This window comes from Pieris rapae, chromosome 2 (genome assembly GCF_905147795.1).
Source record: "Pieris rapae chromosome 2, ilPieRapa1.1, whole genome shotgun sequence".
Taxonomy (NCBI): Eukaryota; Metazoa; Arthropoda; class Insecta; order Lepidoptera; family Pieridae; genus Pieris; species Pieris rapae.
Window position 1 is genome coordinate 3,307,785 of NC_059510.1, and position 22,811 is coordinate 3,330,595.

The following is a 22,811-nucleotide window of genomic DNA, read 5'->3' on the forward strand; positions in this document are numbered from 1 at the left end:
AAAACTTTTCCGGCGTAGTAAAATAAAAACATCTATTTTTAGACTTTACCAAAACAAAACAATTATCTTTAATTTTCTCTGGTGTCACGTTTAAATTATTGCCGATACTACGATCATAAGTTCTACGTCCGAAAGCGGAGAGAAGTGCTAATCTCTTCCACAAGCTATATGCATTTGTTATGTTGTTGCGTACAAAAATTAATAATTAATTATCGTACTTACTATTATAATTATGGGACAATTTGTAGACACTAGATAGACACAGACATCTCTGATATCATCAAGGTATACAATATAAAAGTTACTTCAACACGAGTGTGAGACAAGTTTTCTCCCTATTCTATAACTTTCACACTGCGTTTAATCTCAATACTGTTTTGAAGTTTCGTTTCGTCGGAGACTCTTTTTACTTTCAAAATTCATTCAAGAAATTATGCAGTAAAATGTAAAATGGTTAAATTCAGATTACCTACCTACCCTCACTATCTAACCAAGCCAAAGAATAGCGCGCACAGATCCACGTGTATGTTTCACACTTATACGTGAATCCAGACATGATCCTACTAGCAATACCGTCTTTACCATAAGGGCACACGGGGCCCTTGCCCAGGGCCCCCTTTCCTGAGAAACTTGTCGGTCCTTCGGGGCCCCTCAGGGGGCTCTGTTTCTCGTTTCGGCTAAGTTCTCTCACACGTTTAGCCTTAAGTCATTTTTCGGGCACATTACACTTTTTTTACAAATCAATAATCTTATCAGAAGGTATTTACAAACATATAATAATATTTCCGAACGCATACTTCCTAATTTACTAAGTACACAATCTAGCGATCGTTCCTGCAATCACTCGATTCCGAATTTAAGCTGCATCAACTAAACAATGCCTGACATAAATTTCGACATTGTCTTCCAATAAGGCCCCAAGTTCTTGTGTGCCCAAGAGCCCCAGCCTCGATTAAGACGGCCCTGCCTATGAGTATTTTCAAGTCGCTTTTGTTACTGTCCGTCATTAGGCCATCCAGAAGCGGAGGCTACCAAAACAAAACGAAAGGTATGAATAGGATAATGTTAATGTCATTCTTATCCATGCAGTGCTTTTCCACTTTACCTCTTTTTCGTAATCATGTATTTTACTTCATAGAGTATATATGTATTCATGTATAATACATATACACCTTTTAATAATTCAAAACATGTCATATGTACTACAATGAAAGTCATTGTTGCTGAAACTAAATGAAAATTATTTGTGCAACTCGTAATGTAATTTTATACTTCAAACTATAATTTCCTTTTAATAATCACTCATTTCCACTATGGAAATGTTATTCTGATATCGCTTTTACTAGTAATAAATATGTCAATAAGTGACCCGGTAAAATAGAATTGGCTCGCACGGTATTTATTAGTGCATTTCACTATATTTTGTTACAAAATAACGTAAAACTATCATTTTACTTTGATGTTTAATTAAGTTGTTGATGTATAATGCGTATAAATCAAATCAAATCACATCAAAATATCTTTATTCATATAGGTAAACATGTACACTTCTGAACGTCAAGAAAAACAAATTAAATTAATTGTAAATTTACATTTATAACCAGTTGGCAAGTCAAGGGCGCCGAGAGGGTAAGAATAAGGGTATAGATTACAGGGGTATACAAAAGATGAAATAAAGAATTATTAGGAAAGAGAAAAAAATAATTTGCAGTACTCAGTCACGTGTTCATAGGCTAAATATTTTTGAGATTGTGAAATCAATTAAAGCTTAAAATTATACTAATACAAGGTGGTATGGTCATGATATTGCGATGTTTATCATCATTATCGGCGCATCGCGCAGGTGTGAAAAATTGTTGCATCCGATAAATTATTATCATGAGCTGCAAGATTATTATTTTACTAAACGTACGGTTATGCTGATGTATGATGTATGTATATCTTCATAATTTGTACATTTTACAATTTAGCATAATTTAGACAAATAAGTAGTAATAAGTAGTAAGTAGTACTCTGTTTTATTCACACCTCCACACAGCCTCAGTTTGGTATATCGGCTGGGGTTGGCATACAGAAAATTGAATTCCGCAGTCAGCTGAAAGAAAAAAACCAAAAAGCCGGGTGTTCACCGAGCCGCCGCCATTTCTATTGCTTCAACCAATCAGGGCGCGAAGTGCGTTGCCTCGTATCACATTATATTATTAACTGACACATTATAAAATGTATAAATATAATGCAAAATTAACTCAAATTTTCGGATAATACACAGTATTCATTGTAATAGTAATAGAGGACAATTAATACATTTTTTTACACATCTAGACTGACACTAGAAGTCCCTGATATTATAAAGTAGGCACAAAACCTTGATTACATCATCGTATACACATTAGTTGTGTAAAAAGTGCATTAACTATTTATTTGCACGTTCCGTTTATCTTTCCTCCCTTACCTTTAGTTAAATATCTGCCTCCCTGGCGGCAACTCTCTTTTAAGACTAGCATTTCCACAAGAAATGTTATTGAACATGAGTGTGCGACAAGTTTTCTCTCTATTCCATAAATACTTTAGAGATAATTTTTGTGTTTTACGCCAATGTCAGTAAGTACATCAAAGTACTTATTTAAAATATGTTTTTTTTTAGTTTTTGCAATATATTTTACTATGAAGAAAATCTAAAGGGCTTCCCTTCACACTAATCTAATGCACACATTTCAAATACAACTTTATACAAATTCAATACCATTTTCCCCTATTTACAACAATACGTACATAGCTTAACATAACCTGATGAGCAGAATGATAATGAAATGGTTGTTGTTTAGAGAGTTTAATGCCAGTCAACTTTTCATCTGTCCTAAAGTGAATGTAAATTTAGGGGCATGTTTTTCTATCATTCATAAGTGATTTTTTAATATTGTTAATAAAATTATAAAGTTTTGAATAATTGAGCCCCTAATTCATGTAAAGATTAATCAAACAATGGGATTTTTCTGTATTTTTTTATATAACCTTACGTCTATCAGTAAATAATAATTAATTTAAAAAAAAATATCTTCACTTTTTATTTTTTTTAACATCAGTCACCTGACTCAAAACGGTCAGTATTAGTCGAATCGGCGGCATAGTAATGCCCTTAAAAAACGTGTTTATATGACTGTTCCTAATACCATTTTGAAGTTTACTCTTTTCGAACTCTTTTTAATTGAAATATATAATAAATATTTCGCACGATAATGGTTGAAAATATGTATGCTTTAAAAAGTATGATAAATCTGCTATGTAAATACAATAAACTTACTAGTTATGTCATAATTATATATTTACAGATATAATTGAATACGCGCAACTGCATCGGGAATCAAATTTTTAAATAAAATTATATAAAAAGTTGCTTCTTCTTTGAAAACATTATGACATTCTTTGGTATACATATAAATAGTTTTTTTCAGGGCAACTCATACATACATATTAAACATATTTTTCTATGAAGAGAACCACATTTAATCAATGAAAATATTATTATTTATTTTACTTCAACTAGTAATATGTCAAATAGCGACCATGTATGTGTATGGTATGGTCGTTAACCTTTAAGGTTTATTGTTCATACATTATTGAATCTTTATTGTTATTATATTTATCAAATTAACATTTCATTATCGACGCGGATGCATCGCGCAGGTGTAAAATGTAGGCGTCAGATAAATTATTATCAGGATGTGAAAAATTATTATTATTTTAATAAATGTACGTTATGCCCTACACTATTTACGATTTAGTATAATTGAAACACAAATTGTAGTTATAGAGATGTATAAAATATTAGAATCATAAATTTGTTCGATTGGTCTTATTAATCCTTATACTACATACATAATATAAACTAATTTATTCTTAGTATCTTTTATAATTTATATAAATACTAACATTTGGGCTATCCATTAATAAACAAAATAGGACGTCGAAAACAAAAATGAAATCTATATTCATCGCGATTTCTATTGCTTCAACCAATCAGTACGCGAACGTTGCATCATATCATCACATTTTATAACACGGCAGTGTATTAGCGACAAACATGATATAATATAATAATTTACAATTACATCTGTGTATGTACAATGAACAAATACTTGTGTGTGTAGTTATATAGCTTGAGTTACGTGGTACCAGAATTTAAAGATCAGGAATACTATACAGTGTTTATGTATGTATATCTATGTTATACAAATTAAAAATGTCACAAAAATTGAATAAGTTTTTATTTAATCAAAGTAATTGTTTATGGGAAGGTCTTCTCACTTCGATCGTAGTGCTGATACACCAAATAGGGGCTTCTTTTTCGTCTACAACTCGAAACTGTATGGGCATAGATCGGACCTGTACGAACAAAAACATATTTAGTACCAAAATTGTAATTTAAAGTAAAAAAGTATATGGTCTTTCATATTCGCGAAAATTATATATTTAGATAAAACTTACAGAATATAAGAATATATTGTAAACAAGACAATAAGAAATTTCAACTCTGTGGCTATAAATTGCATTAAAGTCATAATGCACATAAGCAAATCTAAAGCTTTAGTCAGTCAGTCTGTGCAAAAGGTTTTTAATATTATAAAGATACTTACAGCTGGAAACCATGACTCTACGCGCATACGCATGTTATATTCAACTATTTGATCTTTGAAAACTGGGCATTTTGTGTTTTTTAGATAATTGCATGTAACTGCATACTCCTTAAGATCATACTTTATGGATGACATGGCCAATGCTTTCGTCGTCATTCTGCGAGTTGTACGAGCTGAAAAAAATTAAATAAAAACCTATCGGTTTAATTACCGTCCTCGTAGGAATGCGGTAGCGACACCAGAATTTCTCAATTGGTTGAATCTTGTACTCATAGTTAATAGGTCCTGCAGTGGTTCTAGTCCAACCCTTCTTGCTTTTGGAAGGGGTTTTACACTAATTTAGTTCTTGTTAAATTATCGACACAATAATGTGTAGATAATTTATAAGAGCCCGACACGCATTTTTTTTTACCAAAAGCAAATACTTATACATACATTTTACTTAAATAAAGTTATGGTTATTGGATAAATGAATTTTGTATTTTTTTTAATTTGAATAAAACTAACAACCTTTACCAAAACTTAACTAGCATTCTTAAAGATGTCAAAAATATATCATAATATCAAATAATCAGTGCTAAGTTAAACTTTTGTTGCATCACATGTTTTGTCAGATAGAGTGATCGAAACCTTACTTTTTATTTCAACAACGAAAACGAACTATATAAGAACTAGCCGAAGCTATGGTTAATTCCGAGATTTACTTACGAACTTTGAAGAGAACGTTGACCACCACATCCTGACCCGTCACCACTCGGCAGGGGGGGTTTATGCAGCCCTGTATATATATATGGAGAGGTAATTCACCTAAATTTCTACCACCTAGAAAAAACAACAGACAATGGATAATAAATAATAATAACAATATTTTTTTCCATATTTCGGAGAGATTTTTGCACATAATTTTATAAATGTTTAACGTTTAAATATTTTAGCACGGAAATACAGGTATCGTTATATATTATGATATCAGTGGGCCGAAAATTTCGTAGCCTGACACATAGATGGCGCTACTAGTATTAAAAGAAAACTTTTAGTTAGATCTAACCAACAAAAGACATGGGTAGAAATTTGAACACTGTCGTACTATTAATTTGTGCGAAGTTGAATTTTGAGTGAAGAAACTTTTAGTTGTTTTAAAAAAAATTATAAAATGGAATTTCGTGTATTAATAAAGCATTGTTGCATGGCGAATTTATTATATATATCCTATATGAATATACGGATATACGAGACCTGTGTTCAAAGTGAGCACCGAATTCACAATCGATCAAGAAAAAAAATAATGTGTTTATAATTTTCAGCTGTGTTTGAAACTGTTCAATCGAGATAAACCCGTTTTTTTTAATTTTGAAGAATTTAATGATGCAACCATACCTGTATACATCATTAAATTAAATTCACATATATAGTTACTCCAATACATAAAATTAGTGTAGCCATCAAAGTGTTACACAAAAAAAAATCTGCAGTTATAAATAGTTTACTAAAATTATATAAAATATCAATATCTTTATTAACTTACATCGATTCACGTTTGTAGACAGTTTTGCATTAACAAATATGAATACACAAGCGAAGAGAAACAGTCGGAACATGTTGACAATCTGAAAAAATCTGATCCATTCTGATTTATTTATACTAACAATTATCTCCGGATTAATAATTATCTAATCAAGACCATCACATGAGTTATTTAGGTAACATCTGTCTAATTGGTAAAATATTTAAATTTTTATAAATACCATACCAAACCCACCCAAGCCGTTAGGAATCGGAACGAAAAAAGAGTTAAAAAGATAAAGAAAGTAGCTGACGTTATGAGCGGGGCCAGTTTAGGTATGCAACCAACCAAATGATGCAAAAAATGGTGACCAAAGGTCCAATAAAATACTCTCGGAATAAGACAGACGCACAGAGCAAAGAACGAGGTGCAAATGCATTATATACAATTTTACAAGAACAAAAGGATAAATAAACACGTTTCTAAAACATATGCTTAGCCATCATTGAGAAGTAATTAGGGGACAGTGGTTACCTTCCGTACGCTTTTTAGATTCTATTTATAATTAATTGTCGAATTCATCTACTTTACGTTATATACCTAAGTGTAACAAATATATTGGTGTTCGAAACTATTATGTGGAAAGGTTTGAAAGTTAGTCATTTTTCTACTATAAGATATATGTACGAACGAACCCCCTTCGATTGGGGGTACTTTCATACGCCATGGGGTAGATTGCTACAGGGTAATTGAAAGCATGTTAAATTTGTTGATTTTTTATAATAAAAATATATTTTTTTCTCAAATAACTAACTGAATAATAATTGACTTGACTCATAGTCGATAAGAAATAACAAAAATTGAAACTTTCATCCTTAGTTTACTAATTAAAAATGTTTACAATCAGTCTGAAGGATGTCTTTGCAATCATTTTCTACGAGATTGTTGTACAGTCTTTGACAATCAAAACTTAAAGTAGATAGATAATGCTACATTTGATTGTTACTTTGGAAGTTATTGTACATTATCATTATTTAAATTAACGGCAAAATTATAAGGTTTAACCATTCTAGCTGTAAACCCCGCAGGTGGTTAAGGATCAGAATGTGTTTGTCTTCCATAACAGAGAAAAGTAATGACCATGATGATCGTTTCTTCCGAAGATTAGATACTTTCAGCTCTTTACTCGAATTATGACAGAAAACTTTTCCGGCGTAGTAAAATAAAAAAGTCTATTTTTAGACTTTACCAAAACAAAACAATTATCTTTAATTTTCTCTGGTGGTTTAAATTATTGCCGATACTACGATCATAAGTTCTACGTCCGAAAGCGGAGAGAAGTGCTAATCTCTTCCACAAGCTATATGCATTTGTTATGTTGTTGCGTACAAAAATTAATAATAAATTATCGTACTTACTATTATAATTATGGGACAATTTGTAGACACTAGATAGACACAGACATCTCTGATATCATCAAGGTATATGTCGGCGCGAAGCGCCTGTAAATAACGAATCCAGATTAATTAAAGCTGTCATTAAATTATTGAAGATAATGACGTCAGTAATACTGGTGTCATAGATTAGTTTGTTGGCATCTGCCATTTAATTTCGACATTAGAGTCTACACTTTAAAGGCTTCTGCTTGGTTCGACCGCTCAATCGAACTGAGGCTCGCACCAATCAGTTCCTGTATTTATAACAACCAGAATTTGTAATAAACAAGCTTCGTAACATTTCGGGTACTCGTTCCACGACCGAACCCGAATAGACCACAGAGTCAAACAGAGTCGTAGGAACGAGTGTCAAAGATTACTTTAATATTTATTGTTATTAAGTCTCTAATATTTAAAATTATGATAAATAACTTTCCATAATAATAATTATGACTATGGAGTCATAATTATTATCGATCATTGAATAGTGATTTATTATAAGATCTAGCAACATTGACAAGTTAAATGAACTAGTCATATTAACGGTTTTAAAGAGATTTGACTTCGATGTCATTAAATGATAATGACAGTGGCAGCTGACACTAACACGCCATTGCTGTAACATAAATAATAAAGAATATAAAATTACTACAGACTATCATAAAATATGAATCCCAAACATTATTAATATTTTTCGTAACAATATATAAATTTGCGCCGATACGGCCATACTGACTCCAGCGCGTCCCTTGCGCTGTTTTAGATTGCAACAACTTTAAACAAGGCATCACTCATGACGAGATCTAGCCAACACGTAACGCATCACCCATCCTGGGTTCAGCCAACAAGACCAGGATCAAGGATACGCATGGTGGCCAGCCAGCGTTTTAGGAAGGATATTGGATAGGAAAACACACGGCATCACTCATTACGAGATCTAGCCCACACACAAGGCATCACTCATTACGAGATCTAGCCCACACACAAGGCATCACTCATTACGAGATCTAGCCCACACACAAGGCATCACTCATTACGAGATCTAGCCCACACACAAGGCATCACTCATTACGAGATCTAGCCCACACAAGGCATCACCCATCCTGGGTTCAGCCAACAAGACCAGGATCAAGGATACGCATGGTGGCCAGCCAGCGTTTTAGGAAGGATATTGGATAGGTAAAACACAATTTTTTTTTTCATAAACATGTCAATGCATATACATAGAATAATTATTACCTTTAATTAGATTAGTTATTCAGTAATTCAATGCAATTACCGAGATCCAATAACGTCAGTAGAAAAGGTTGAGGCCTCCTCACATAAAACTCTCCGACAAATCTTCCGCCGATACGGTCAATTCGACTGAAGTATAAACTCATGGCGTTCAAAGAATTGCTTCAATTAGTTACTCAACCAACCACAACATGTAAACCGCCTCGGCCTGCTGACATCTAGACTAAGAATTATAAAGCAGTTCTTCTCAAAAGCCGTCTAATGTCAGAATATACTGATACCCGTTCTCTTTAAAAAAAATAAATATTAAAAATTAAAACCCACAGTAAAATGGCATCACAAAAATACATGATATTTTTTTTTTGTCATCACACTATTATCACATTAGTTCGTCAAAAATATTAGAAGGTTTAATTTTACAATTACTTTTACAGTTACATTTACAACTTAAATTCAAATCTTAATTACTCATATCTGTAACGTATGGAATGTTTCGCTTATGATGGTTGATATAAAATGCACACTGCGTTTTTAGTAATGGGCCAAACCCAACAAAATAGAATAACAACGAAAAGTGGGTAGAACGAAGTCGCAACGTACGGTAGACAAAAATCACTGCATTTTGATGTTTAGAATATAACTGAGCTGAAGAGAAAGCGATTTGGATGGAGTATTCATACAAAGTTGATATTTGTTATGACAGCTATGAATAAAATTAAAATAAAATACGTTTATTTTGGAACATAAGATCGTCAAGGTATCACTTTTTCCACGTCATTAAATTCGAACTTGGCATCCCTACTCATTGGCAAAGAAGACAGAGGGTGTAGGCCGAGAGAAACAGCCGACGTAAAAAATTCTTGGTACTCTTTTTAAATAAAATAAGTCATCAAACAATATTACAACGCTCATAGCAAATTAATCAGAAGTAGCCTGCCCAGCACTAGTCCTAGGCCCTTTCATCAACTAGACAATCGCTGACTTTATAGTAAGCCTTTTTATACAGCTCCTCTTTTTAATACATTTCCCAAATTTATTAAAAGACAGAGATACAAGAGCCATTGGGATTTTATATTAAAGAAGAGAATCCCTTTTCCCAAAAATAATTAGTAACTTAACCACTCAAATCAATTTTTTTTTGTGAGCAGTTACCGTCTCCAAATATTTGAATGTTCAAATTTATTACAACTTTGATTTGGATTCTACTTTGCCATATGTGCAAAATATTAGAGAGTGTTTATAATGACCGATATAAAATGCTCTTTTCACTTTCAGCGATGACGAAAAGTAAAAATACATAAATTTACCGAAAGACATACGTAAATATTAAACACAAAAGCTGTTTTTTTTTTTAATAGTGTCATCTGATAAGGGAATTCCGTGAAAGCCAGATGCTATATCTAAGCATCTGTAATATCGGGCTCTGCCTAATCTCTAAATTTGGTCTGCTAGTATCTCTAACCGCACTTGAATTCAACACGCAAAAATCAACGCAAAGTTGGTCCGTCCCGTTCTTTTTCTCGATTCATAAAATTCATATCTTATTATGACTTTCTCGAATTAATTGACAATTTTAATAGTTTTAAAAAGTCTTATACCTTTCTTTGAACAATTAATTACATATTTTGTTGTAGTAAGTTAAATAAATGAACAATACTTAATAGTTTAATTTAGCGAGTTACATTCGTCATTTTGACGGTAGTAGCAATTTTACTCTAGATGACCCACACAACGGCAGAAATCTCATTTAATAAACTGTGCCATGAAAACCGGTATTGTTGTTACTGAATTATGACGAAATAACGTTATGCTTAGACGAATTTCTCACTTTGCAGTCCCGGTAACACGACAACGACAAACGACCCGGTTTAAGAAAGTGAAACGAACGAATTGATATTTTGAAGATACCATAACACGGGATCTTTGTTATATCATTATATTTACTCTACTTTCGATTTTACGCCTACGAAATATTATAAGAACTGATAAGAATTTATTTAGTGAATCGGAGGTAATTCTCAGTTACTCAGATCGAAAAAACTCAGGGTAAATACCTGTGATCACCGCAACCATTACCTCGGCGTCGGCGTCGGTAGCATATGGTCGAATCCTCTTAAAAAACGTCCGTGCCATTGTAGCATACTCTGCGTAACGGCTCGCTTGGTCCGAAGTGTAGTTGCGCCATTTCGGCACGTCAATCGCGTACCGAAACTCTACACGTCACTAACGTATGGATTAGCTCTCCCGAAGTCTCTTGGAGATGTGTGATCCCACCGCTGCTGTCGGCGCGAAGCGCCTGTAAATAACGAATCCAGATTAATTAAAGCTGTCATTAAATTATTGAAGATAATGACGTCAGTAATACTGGTGTCATAGATTAGTTTGTTGGCATCTGCCATTTAATTTCGACATTAGAGTCTACACTTTAAAGGCTTCTGCTTGGTTCGACCGCTCAATCGAACTGAGGCTCGCGACTTGTAATTGTTACATCCTCCCTCGCAAGGGGGATGCTTAAGCCCGTTCGAGCATGAGGCTCTTTCGGGTGGTTTGTTTGTTCGCGCCCTGCTGATACAGGGCGGTACGGGGGCGGGCTAATAGCCCTTGGTGGGGGCTGCTGCGCGCGAGGAACAATGGCTCGACTCGCTGCGCGCGGCCGATGGGGTCTTGTCCGGGGTGTCAATCCGGTGGTAATGTGGGGTCAAGGAGTAATCTCGACTTGACCCTGGTGTCGTGGTCGGTGGTATCGGGCAGCGCGCTGCGCGGCTCGCGGTCAAGCTCCGCCGGGTGAGACCCCCGGTAGCCCCGGGGGAGGCCCAGCGAGGCGACCAGCGGTCGAAGCCGCGGCTGCTGCCCTGGTGTCATGTCCGGTGGTATCGGCATCCGCGGAGAGTAGCTCACGCGGATACCGCAGGCGATCTGGCGGCCTGGAGTGCCATGGCGCGATGTTTTGGAGATGGGGATGCTGAGAGCCATCCGCTCGATCGAACATCCCCTTCGCGAGTCGCGCGACGAACTCGTCGATGGACTCCATCCGCAGGTCTCGCGCTATGGTGGCGTTTCTCACGTAGCGGGGGGCCCCCACTGCGCGCCTCAGGCAGGTGTTCTGCACGGCGCGCAGTCTCTGCCGGTGGGCCTCCTTGGTATAGGAGTACCACGCCGGCGCCGCGTACGTGAGATGTGGGCGCACGTACAGCTTGTACAGCGCGAGCTTGGTGCGGATCGGTATGTTGCCGGTGAATAGGGGGCGGAGCTTGCTCGACACCCCCTTCGCTCTTCCTGCGATCCTCTTGACGTGGTGCCGCATGGTCAGATTCCGGTCGATGGTGACCCCTAAGTAGGTGACCGGCGTCTTCCACGGCACGTCCTGGTCCAGGAATCGCAGGGGCGGCGGCAACCAACTCCGGCCGAAGGCGATCGCCTGTGTCTTGGTAGGGTTGGCGGCTAGTCTCCACTTGTTCAGCCACTCTGGCAGGAGGTCCAGAGCGCGTTGGAGCTTCGCCGCTGCTGCCTTGGTGTTGAGCGAGGTGGCCACGTACGCCGTGTCGTCGGCGAAGAGGGCCAGGCTACACCCGCTCGGGCAGGGGACGTCGTCTGTGTATGTAGTGTACAGCAGCGGCGATAGCACGCTGCCTTGTGGGACGCCCGCCGTGATGGGTCGCGGTCTCGACGCAGCCTCTCCCGTCGCAACGTAGAACGTGCGGTCGGTGAGAAAGGCGCGGAGCACGGCGACTATACGGCGGGGCAGTGGAGACTCGGCGAGCTTCAGCACGAGGCCATCGTGCCAGACACGGTCGAAGGCCTTCTCCATGTCCAGCATCACGGCGGCGGCCCCTTCCTTCTTGTTGAGGGCCGCGGCTGCAGTGAAGAGCACCTTCGTCAGCTGTAGCGTGGTGCTGTGCTCGCCGCGGAAGCCGAACTGCTCGGGCCTCGGCTGCAGGTATTTGTAGGTCCTCTGCAGCAACAGCCTCTCGAACAGCTTCGACTGAGTTGAGAGCAAGGTGATAGGCCGGTAGCTCTCCGGTCGGGTGTAATCCTTTCCGGGCTTCGGCAGTAAGATCACCTTGCCCTCTTTCCAGGTACTGGGGAAGTGTAGGGACCGGATGATCCCCGTGAAGAGGCGCGCCAGCGCGACTATCCACCTCATGGGTAGGTGGCGCAGCGCCTGGTGGGTGATGCCGTCCGGTCCCGGCGCCTTCTTCAGTGGCAGCCGGAGTATCGCCTTCCGCACTTGCGAGGGCGAAAAGGCAATGGGGTCGTCATCGGGTGGGATCGGGCGAGCTAGCCAGCCCTCGACAGCGCTCTCGACCTCAGCCACGCGCGCTGGGCATGCCGCGGCGTTCGGTGAGAATTGGCGCTGGAGGTGCTCGGCGAAGATTTCGGCCCGATCGTTGTCGTCATAGGTGATGGCGCCGTTGCTGTCACGTAGCGGACGTTTCGGCTCTGGAGTCCTATAGAGGCGGCGGCAGAGTTGGTGTAGGCGTGTGGGCTCGGTGGTCGCCTCCCCCAGCGCTTGCTCCCAGGAGCGCTGGGCGTGGGCGGCCAACTCTTTCTTGACCCGTTCGGCGAGGCGGTTCAGCTTTGTCTTCAGCACGGGGCAGCGATTGTGCTGCCACTGCCTCCTGAGCGCGCGCTTCTGTCTGATCAGCCTCAGCACGAACGGGGCTAGGTCCTCGCGTACGACCTCCGGCGGACGCGTGGTCGTTGCTTCCGCCAGAGCTGCCTGGAGTTGCCGCGTCATGGACTCCGCCATGTCGTCAACGGCGCCTGGTGTCGTGTCCGGTGGGCCTGGCGCGGTGGCGCCTTCGAGTATCGATTCGAAGGCGTTCCAGTCGGTGACCCTCCAGCTGCGTGCGGGCGGGGATGGTGCCCCCGCGAGAAGGCACAGCACTGGTTGGTGGTCCGACTGGTACTCATCCATCAGGACCTCCTGCGCCAGGTAGAGATCAGGCCGGTTATGCACCACCAAATCGATAATGTCCGGCCTGTGGGTGTTGTTTCTCGGGTAGTGGGTGGCGGCATCTGGTCCGCACACCTGGTAGCCGCGAGCCTCGGCATGCTGCAGGAGCCGGTTGCCCCGCGAGCTGCTGGAGTGGGATTGCCAGCTGATATGCTTGGCATTCCAGTCGCCCGCGAGGAGCGTCGGCTTCCGGCTGAGCGCGGCCTCCAGCTCGGCCGGTGCGAAGTTGGAGCCGGGGGGAGCGTAGACAGCTAGCACGTCTGTGGGCTGCCCGCCCAGTTCTAGCTCGACCCCCAGCGTCAGGATTTTGTCGCCGTTGACCGGCGGGATTGCGCGGTGAGCGATCCGTCGCCGTATCATCACCGCCAGTCCGCGAAAGGGCGCCCCGTTGGCCGCCTGGTGCTCTGCGCGGTAGACGTAGTAGCCCGCGGCACGCAGTCGGTCGGTGGGGCGCAGATGCGTCTCGGAAATGAGCGCCACATCCACGTCCTGTGTGCGTAGGATGTGACGCAAGTGGTGGCCTTTATCCCGAAGGCCGTCGGCGTTCCAGTGCAGGAGGCGTAAGTTCATTTTCGTTGCCTCACGCCTCGACTGCGCGACCGGCGTCCTCCGTAGGTCGGTTCAGACGGGGTCGGGTATAGGGCGCCCAGCAATGCGGTGACCGCCCTGTCAACCGCCTCAGCGATCGCCGTCTCGCTGGGGAGCGTCTGGCCCCTCAGTGGGCCCCCGCTGCGGGGGCGTGCGGCGCGCTGGTCAGCGGCTCTGGTAGCTCCAGCAACTGGAGCGGAGTCGGCGGCGGCCCTACTGGGGCCAGCCTCGGCGTGCGCGGCAGGTTCCGCGCGCGGGGGGGCGGGGGGTTGTACCCCCCCGCGTCCTCTTCTTCTCCCCCCTCTGCGGCGTCGGCGTTGGCTGGGAGGCTCCGCGGGGTAGGTGACCATCTCTACCTCCTGCGGCTGCGAGAAGTACTGCCCATGGGCACGCGGGTCAGCCTGCGCGTGTTCGCGCGGCTCGTCCCTCCGCCGTGTTTGGGCAGCTGGTGTAGGCGCTGGGGTGGTGGCGCCATGTGTGCCGCGAGCGCCAGGTGCGCCAGGTGCGCCAGATGGTCCCCGCGCGTCGCGGACGCCAAGTGCGCCATGGGCGCCATGTGAGCTAGGCGCGCCAGGTGCGCCAGGTGCGCCATGTGCGCCGCGGGCGCCAAATACGCCCTGCGCGCCACGTCCGCCGCCAGCGCCAGGCGCGCCATGTGCGCCATGTGCGCCGCGCGCGCCGCGACCGCCGCGACCACCGCGACGTCGACCGCGCGCCTCGGAGGCGCCCATGCCCCGTGCTGCAAGTGCCACCGTGCCAGCGCGCTTGTTGCGCGCCTCCTCCTTCAGCACCGGACACGTGCTGTGGTTGGCCGGATGCGCCCCCTTGCAATTGGCGCATCTCGGCGTGGCCCCCTTAGGTAGGGGGCAGTCGGCGGTGCGGTGGCCCTCCCCGCACTTCACACAGGCCAGGGCCCGGTGGCATTGGTGCGAGGAGTGTCTAAATCCCTGACATCTATGACATTGTGCGGGGCCCCTTTTGCCCCGCCAGGACTCGATGGTCACCCCCGGAATGCACAACAGCTCTGTTATGCCGTAGATCGCGGGGGTGATGTCTGGAGTGCGGCGGAGTATGACCAGGAAGATACACCCCGGTCTTCCCTTCCTGGCTCTAATGGGCTGGGCGTGTTCAGGCTCGTACCCGAGGTCGCGCAGCTCTGACATGATGGCCTCGGGTTCCGTGTCCGCCGGAATGCCTCGTACCGCCACCTTCAGCTGCCGCTCTGCTGGTAGGGAGTAGGAGAAGTAGACCACGTTTACGCCGCTGGTCTCCAACTCCCCAAGGTACCGCTGCACCAGGCGGTACTCCTCCTCGTCTTCAGGTGTTATTTTTAACCCCTGCCCGTAGGCGCGCGCGTTCACCGTGCGCCCCAGTCTCTTTTTCATATCCCTGACATGGGTGGTCCAGTCAGGGAGGGATTCTATGACAAATGGCGGGTACTTTGGTGTCTGAGGCGCGGCGGGCAGGGGCGCGAGTGGTGGCCGACGGGCCACCGTCGGCGACGCGGTCATCGCGGCGTATGACGCCGTGTTTAGGTTTGTAGTCGCCGCGTCTTGCGGCGTTGGTTGAGCCGTCGCAAGGGCCGCGCGGGGCGCGGGGTGGGCGGAGGGGGGCGCACTCGTCGACGCCGTTGCCATGGTTGTATCCTCAAAACGGCGGCGGCGCGGGTCCCTCTGAGAGAGCGGCGCCGGTTGCGCATGTTGAGAAGGCTGCTGATGTGGTTGATTGACGCCAGGAGGCGTCGTCTGCGCGCATACGCGCTTAGGCGCCGACCCGGCGGCGTCCTCGTCTGAGTCCAGCGGCGGCGGGCGGCGTAGAGCTTGATGCGCTCGTTTCACTCTAACGAGCGCATCGTGTTCGTCACTCGATAGCGGCGAAGTAAGAAGGCCCTCGTTTAGAAGGCGCCTGCGCGTCTGCGATAGGTACTCGCACATTGCGCGCGCGAGTCCGTCCGTTGCGTACCGGCCTATGAGTGTCTGCGCAACAAACAGCGCATCCGACTCATAGCCGGCGCGGGGCGACACGGGCTGCGCCGGGCGCAGGTCGCCTTCTAGGAAGGCCAGCAGCTCCGCCGGGTCTTGCCCATGGGCAATACTTTCGACGTCATGGATAGTAATTGTGGGCGGACTCACCGTTGTGTGCAATTGTTGTTCCGGTGGCGCCATCATAGAGGGGCGTGGCCTGTGTGGTGTTGCGGTGAGGGCGCTCTCGTCATCGCTATACCGCGACGAGAGCTGCGGCCTCACATCACTGTCACTTAACACATTTAAAAGGTCTAGAGTGTCATTATCACTGTAACCCGCGAGGGGGGCTCGAGCGCCAGCCGGGCGCGAGTCACCAGCGACCTCGGGGTCACTCTGCAACGCGGTGCACCGCGGTAAAGTTTTTTCCGCGGGGGCGGGGTTGTGGGGGGCCGATACGGCGGGGTATACATGCGAAGTATACCGCGACGAGAGCTGTTTCTTATAAACGGCCGTCTCGCCCGGTTCTTCGGCTCCTGGTCCCGGGGCTCGATCGCTACGCGAGCGAGAGCCACTCAGGGACCGGTCAGCCATACGCGACGCGGGAGCACTGTAATCTGGCGATGACGACGGCGGCGGCGGCGCGGCTCCACCGCGCGAGCGGGAGCGTTCCTTGGCGCGCGGGCCAGACGTATCGCGGCGGGATTTTCGCTCCATGACGGGAGCTGGAGTCTGCCAGGCACAGCCTGGACACCTTAGCGCCTCCCGCGCATGCGCATCCCCCGGTGAGACCCTCTGGTGGGAAGCCGGGATAGACGCAGCGCGTTCGTTGCTTCGGTGTCGGCGTGAAACGGGTGCAGGCGGCTACTCAAATGGTTTCTGCATATATGTTTTACAATTAAAACAATAGCAGTGATGAAACGCGTAGAGGCTCGTGTGCACAAGAAGGCAGACGACCGTACACTGAGGCTCGCACCAATCAGTTCCTGTATTTATAACAACCAGAATTTGTAATAAACAAGCTTCGTAACATTTCGGGTACTCGTTCCACGACCGAACCCGAATAGACCACAGAGTCAAACAGAGTCGTAGGAACGAGTGTCAAAGATTACTTTAATATTTATTGTTATTAAGTCTCTAATATTTAAAATTATGATAAATAACTTTCCATAATAATAATTATGACTATGGAGTCATAATTATTATCGATCATTGAATAGTGATTTATTATAAGATCTAGCAACATTGACAAGTTAAATGAACTAGTCATATTAACGGTTTTAAAGAGATTTGACTTCGATGTCATTAAATGATAATGACAGTGGCAGCTGACACTAACACGCCATTGCTGTAACATAAATAATAAAGAATATAAAATTACTACAGACTATCATAAAATATGAATCCCAAACATTATTAATATTTTTCGTAACAATATATAAATTTGCGCCGATATATACAATATAAAAGTTACTTCAACACGAGTGTGAGACAAGTTTTCTCCCTATTCTAACTATAACTTTCACACTGCGTTTAATCTCAATACTGTTTTGAAGTTTCGTTTCGTCGGAGACTCTTTTTACTTTCAAAATTCATTCAAGAAATTATGCAGTAAAATGTAAAATGGGTAAATTCAGATTACCTACCTACCCTCACTATCTAACCAAGCCAAAGAATAGCGCGCACAGATCCACGTGTATGTTTCACACTTATACGTGAATCCAGACATGATCCTACTAGCAATACCGTCTTTACCATAAGGGCACACGGGGCCCTTGCCCAGGGCCCCCTTTCCTGAGAAACTTGTCGGTCCTTCGGGGCCCCTCAGGGGGCTCTGTTTCTCGTTTCGGCTAAGTTCTCTCACACGTTTAGCCTTAAGTCATTTTTCGGGCACATTACACTTTTTTTACAAATCAATAATCTTATCAGAAGGTATTTACAAACATATAATAATATTTCCGAACGCATACTTCCTAATTTACTAAGTACACAATCTAGCGATCGTTCCTGCAATCACTCGATTCCGAATTTAAGCTGCATCAACTAAACAATGCCTAACATAAATTTCGACATTGTCTTCCAATAAGGCCCCAAGTTCTTGTGTGCCCAAGAGCCCCAGCCTCGATTAAGACGGCCCTGCCTATGAGTATTTTCAAGTCGCTTTTGTTACTGTCCGTCATTAGGCCATCCAGAAGCGGAGGCTACCAAAACAAAACGAAAGGTATGAATAGGATAATGTTAATGTCATTCTTATCAATGCAGTGCTTTTCCACTTTACCTCTTTTTCGTAATCATGTATTTTACTTCATAGAGTATAATTCATATATAATACATATACACCTTTTAATAATTCAAAACATGTCATATGTATTACAATGAAAGTCATTGTTGCTAAAACTAAATGAAAATTATTTGTGCAACTCGTAATGTAATTTTATACTTCAAACTATAATTTCCTTTTAATAATCACTCATTTCCACTATGGAAATGTTATTCTGATATCGCTTTTACTAGTAATAAATATGTCAATAAGTGACCCGGTAAAATAGAATTGGCTCGCACGGTATTTATTAGTGCATTTCACTATATTTTGTTACAAAATAACGTAAAACTATCATTTTACTTTGATGTTTAATTAAGTTGTTGATGTATAATGCGTATAAATCAAATCAAATCACATCAAAATATCTTTATTCATATAGGTAAACATGTACACTTCTGAACGTCAAGAAAAACAAATTAAATTAATTGTAAATTTACATTTATAACCAGTTGGCAAGTCAAGGGCGCCGAGAGGGTAAGAATAAGGGTATAGATTACAGGGGTATACAAAAGATGAAATAAAGAATTATTAGGAAAGAGAAAAAAATAATTTGCAGTACTCAGTCACGTGTTCATAGGCTAAATATTTTTGAGATTGTGAAATCAATTAAAGCTTAAAATTATACTAATACAAGGTGGTATGGTCATGATATTGCGATGTTTATCATCATTATCGACGCATCGCGCAGGTGTGAAAAATTGTTGCATCCGATAAATTATTATCATGAGCTGCAAGATTATTATTTTTCTAAACGTACGGTTATGCTATGTATGTATGTATATCTTCATAATTTGTAATTTTTACGATTTAGCATAATTTAGACAAATAAGTAGTAATAAGTAGTAAGTAGTACTCTGTTTTATTCACACCTCCACACAGCCTCAGTTTGGTATATCGGCTAGGGTTGGCATATAGAAAATTGAATTCCGCAGTCATCTGAAAGAAAAAAAAAAAGCCGGGTGTTCACCCAGCCGCCACCATTTCTATTGCTTCAACCAATCAGGGCGCGAAGTGCGTTGCCTCGTATCACATTATATTATTAACTGACACATTATAAAATGTATAAATATAATGCAAAATTAACTCAAATTTAAAGAAAAACACTTTTTTAACGGATTATAGATATGTATTATTATATTTAAACTTATAAATTAACAAGAACATTAAATTTACTGTTGAAAAAGAAAACAACAACTGCCCTTTTTAGACATTTTAATTATACGCAAAGCAGATGGCACACTAGGTCACACAATACACAGAAAGGCAACCCACACAGATAGGTACCTCAATGGTGAATCCCACCACCACCCGTCACAACTGCTCTCTGTCGGTAAATGTTTGTTTCAGAGAGCCCAACGTCTTTGTGATGCGGCCCACCTCAAGGAGGAACTACAGCATGTCAAACAGGTGCTACACCGAAACAAGTTGCGCATCCCCCGGCTGCATCACAGAAACAAAAACAAGACACAAACAGTTCCTCGCCAGCCAGCTTACCTGCCATATGTGAAGGGAGTTACAGATAGAATTAGCCGGGTCCTAAAACGAGCTTCCATTAATACAATTTTCAAGCCGCACAAGAAGATTCAGCAATTCCTAAGACCAATCAAAAGTAACACCCCATTGCAAGATGCAGGTATATACAAACTGGATTGCGACTGTGGCCTGTCTTACATAGGGCAAACTAAACGCAATATGTCCAGCAGACTCAAGGAACACATCGCGGACATAAGACATAGACGACACACAAAATCAGCAGTCTGTGAACACACACTAGATAGGCCTAATCACTACATACGCTTTGACCAACCGAAAGTACTTGCGAAAGAAAAAAGATTCTTCCCAAGATTGGTACGCGAAGCCATTGAAATCAAAAAACACGCCAATTTCAATAGAGAGGACGGCCTAAAATTATCAAACACCTGGGATCCAATAATATCCAAATTAAAATCTCAAAATAAACAACCCGCGAAAATGGAGGACACCGTGAGCAACTTCTGCAAAAACCCTACATCTTTTAGTCGATACCAACTCCGGGGAAATAAATACAGATAACACAACATTTTTCTGCAGCTGTATTACTTTTTGACATTTAACACCTTTGTCTTCAGTCACCGTGACCACGCACGCTGTAAAGCACGCGAAACGTCGGTTTAAATTTAAAATTATGTACAAATAATTATAAGTTTAAATATAATAATACATATCTATAATCCGTTAAAAAAGTGTTTTTCTTTAAATGTGTAAAAGTTATGTAAATAAAAGACAATACTAACTCAAATTTTCGGATATTACACAGTATTTATGTAATAGTAATAGAGGACAATTAACACATTTTTTTACACATCTAGACTGACACTTGACGTCCCTGATATCATAAAGTAGGCACAAAACCTTGATTACATCCTGGTATACACATAAGTTGTGAAAAAAGTGCATTAACTATTTATTTGCACGTTCCGTTTATCTTTCCTCCCTTACTTTTAGTTAAATATCTGCCTCCCTGGCGGCAACTCTTTTGAGACTAGCATTTCCACAAGAAATGTTATTGAACATGAGTGTGCGACAAGTTTTCTCCCTATTCCATAAATACTTTAGAGATATTTTTTGTGTTTTACGATAATGTCAAATACATTCTGGCTAATCGAGTAAGTACATCAAAGTACTTATTTAAAATATGTTTTTTTAGTTTTTGCAATATCGTATACTATAAATAAAATCTAAAAGGAAGCATCTAATGCACAAATTTCAAATACAACTTTATACAAATTCAATACCATTTTCCCCTATTTACAACAATACGTACATAGCTTAACATGACCTGATGAGCAGAATGATAATGAAATGGTTGTTGTTTAGAGAATTTAATGCCAGTCACCTTTTCATCTGTCCTAAAGTGAATGTAAATTTAGGGGCATGTTTTTCTATCATTCATAAGTGATTTTTTAGTATTGTTAATAAAATTATAAAGTTTTGAAAAATTGAGCCCCTAATTCATGTAATGATTAACCTAACAATGGGATTTTTCGGTATTTTTTTATATAACGTTACGTCTATCAGTAAATAATAATTAATTAATTTTAAAAAAATATCTTCAATTTTTTTATACATCAGTCACCTGACTCAAAACGGTCAGTATTAGTCGGCATAGTAAAGCCCTTAAAAAACGTGTTTGTATGTCTGTTCCTAATACCATTTTGAAGTTTACTTTTCTCGAACTCTTTTTAATTGAAATATATAATAAATGTTTCGCACGATTATGTTTGAAAATATGTATGCTTTAAAAAGTATGATAAATCTGCTACGTAAATACAATAAACTTTCTAGTTATGTCATAATAATATATTTACAGATATACTTGAATACGCGCAACTGCATCGGTAATCAAATTTTTAAATAAAATTATATAAAAAGTTGCTTCTTCTTTCAAAACATTATGACATTCTTTGAGATATAAATAGTTTTTTTCAGGGCAACTCAAACATACATATTAAACATATTTTTCTATGAAGAGAACCACATTTAAACTATGAAAATATAATTATTTATTTTACTTCAACTAGTAATATGTCAAATAGCGACTATGTATGTGTAGGGTAAGGTCGTTAACCTTTAAGGTTTATTGTTCATACATTATTGAATCTTTATTGTTATTATATTAATCAAATTAACATTTCATTATCACATTTCATTATACACAAATTGTAGTTAAAGAGATGTATAAAATATTATAATCATACATTTGTTCCATTGGTCTTATTAATCCTAATACTACATACATAATATAAACTAATTTATTTTTCGTATCTTTTATCATTTATATAAATACTAACATTTGGGCTATCCATTAATAAACAAAATAGGACGTCGAAAACAAAAATGAAATCTATATTCGTCGCGTTTTCTATTGCTTCAACCAATCAGTACGCGAACGTTGCATCATATCATCACATTTTATAACACGGCAGTGTATTAGCGACATACATGTTATAATATAACAATTTACAATTACATCTGTGTACGTACAATGAACAAATACTTGTATGTGTATAGTTATATCGCTTGAGTTACGTGGTAACAGAATTTAAAGATCAGGAATATTATACAAAATTTACGTGGTAGCCTTGTAGTTTTTATGTATGTATGTCTATGTTACACAAATTAAAAATGTCACA

The 22,811-nt window shown here is 41.4% G+C and overlaps 1 long non-coding RNA gene across 1 annotated transcript; it reads right to left on the bottom strand.

The window, feature by feature from the left end:
• Positions 1-4,248: 4,248 nt before the first annotated feature.
• Positions 4,249-6,275, bottom strand: LOC123690657. The gene is made up of 4 exons (XR_006751255.1): positions 6,160-6,275; positions 5,343-5,456; positions 4,635-4,807; positions 4,249-4,383 (listed from the first exon to the last, which is right to left on the bottom strand). It is a non-coding gene; the product is annotated as an uncharacterized LOC123690657 (long non-coding RNA).
• Between the last annotated feature and the right edge of the window lie 16,536 nt (positions 6,276-22,811).